At 35.3% G+C, this 2029-nt stretch overlaps 1 non-coding gene across 1 annotated transcript; it reads right to left on the reverse strand.

Annotated features, from left to right (window-relative positions):
• Nucleotides 1-1415: 1415 nt before the first annotated feature.
• LOC122099734 lies at nucleotides 1416-1521 on the reverse strand. Its single transcript, XR_006145996.1, has one exon. It is a non-coding gene; the product is annotated as a U6 spliceosomal RNA (small nuclear RNA).
• Nucleotides 1522-2029: the final 508 nt, after the last annotated feature.

The following is a 2029-nucleotide window of genomic DNA, read 5'->3' on the forward strand; positions in this document are numbered from 1 at the left end:
TCCATTTCCTAACAAATTGGGTAATGTCATTCTTTCTGATGGAGGCATAGAATAAATATATATACATATATATGTATATACATGTAATATATATATGTGTGTGTGTGTATGTACACATATACACACAGAACATTTTCCTTTTTTTGTTTTTTAGAGCAACTTAGTTTTCCACCTTCATCATTTTTTCAAATGTTTTTATTGTGATTAAGTGGTTACATAATTTCCCAAATTTCACAATATTGTGGGATAGTGATGCTTAGTTAAAGTCACAAACACATTCTAACTTTGATGGAGCAAATTGTCTACAATGGTCTACAACATTTATGAGTTCTATGAGCTTTGCAATAGTTATTTCTTCCATATGTATACTTCTTTTGTTTTGAAATATGTATATTTCTTTTGTTTTGCATAGTGTCAGCTGTTCCTTCTTTCCCACTTGTTCCCTCCTTCCCTTCAGTGACATTGAGTTGCTTAGTTCATTTTGGTCAATGTCCAGTGCAGCTGATGGATCTAACTGTTGTATGTTTTTCCCTGATTCCCTCTAGTTCTGTGTCGTCTTCCTGGTTTCACTTCAGTGTGCACATATGGTTAGCAGAATGGGGTTATTTAGTAGTGATTCAATCAGATGAGTGGAAGTTCTTGGTTTCTTAAGTGTTAATTTTGTCATATCACCTTACATTTTGGATTTAACATCCACTTATTACGGAGACCATGTGCTGTTTGTCTCTTTGCTTTTGGCTTAGCTCACTCAACATGATTTCCTGTAGCTTGATTGATTTCCCTGCTAATGCCATTATTTTGTCCTTTCTCTTGACTGGAAAATATTCCGTTGTGTACAGTTACCATAGTTTTTGGATCCATTCATCTCTGGTGGGACATATGGGTTGTTTTCATATCCTGGCTATTGTGAACAGTGCTGTGATAAACATGGAGGTGCATGTGTCCTTGAATATTGGTAACTTTTGTTCAGGATAGATGCCTAGAAGTGGTATGAGTGGGCCATAAGGAACGTCAATAATTAGCTTTCTGAGGACTCACCAGACTGCTTTCCAAAGTGGTTGTGAAAGTGTACATTCACACACACACACTCACACACACACACATACACACACACACAAAGAACGTTTTTTTGATCCATTCTTCTACTGAGAGGCATCAGGGTTGGTTTCATATCTTAGCTATGGCAAATAATGCTAGAATGAACATTGTTGTGTTGGTTGTTTTAGTATGGACTTGTTTGTGATCATTTGGATGAATGCCCAAAAGTGGGATTGCTGTGTAATAGGGGAGCTCTATGTGGAGTCTTTTGAGGAACCTCCAAACTGCTTTCCAAAGTGGATGTACAAGTGTACACTCACACCAAGAATGCAGTAGGCTTCCCTTCTGGCCACATCCCTTCCAGGATCTGTTGTTGTAAAAATATGGAACGATTCACTAAGTTGCGTGTCATCCTTGTTCAGGGTCCATGCTAATCTTCTCTGTATTTTCCAATTTTAGTGTATGTGCAGCCAAATTGAGCACAGAACATTTTTTATATATAAAGTGTAATTGATTTTCTTAAACTAGACAATTCAACAAAAAGTAAGTTAAAAAGAATTGTGAAATTTTAGAACCATGTATTTCTTACATAAGCACACATTTAAGAATAAAGTCAAGATTGACATGCCAAAAACAAAATAATTCCAGATATTTGTTGTTCATGAGATGTGTAGGAAGAGGAATTCAATTATTCTACACAAGGCATCTGTCATAATGTTCATTGCAGCAATTGTTAAGGTTTGTTAAAAGTTTTAATGTTCTAAATGTTTCATTTTGGGATTTGCTTATATATGGCAAAATTAAGGCTGTTTGGCAGGTCATAAAATTTTTCAAAGAAGTATATAATTTTTCTGCTAGCATGTACTAGTAAGTATGTTCATTTCAGAGTTTATAGAAACTTTACTAATGAGAAGTTGCAAAGACTGTGTAAAGAAGCAGAGTGAAGAGCTAAGATTTTAAGTACACAGTTAAATCTTTAGGGCTCCCTTAC

This window comes from Dipodomys spectabilis, unplaced genomic scaffold (assembly GCF_019054845.1).
Source record: "Dipodomys spectabilis isolate Male_0828 unplaced genomic scaffold, ASM1905484v1 ptg000531l, whole genome shotgun sequence".
NCBI classification, from domain to species: domain Eukaryota; kingdom Metazoa; phylum Chordata; class Mammalia; order Rodentia; family Heteromyidae; genus Dipodomys; species Dipodomys spectabilis.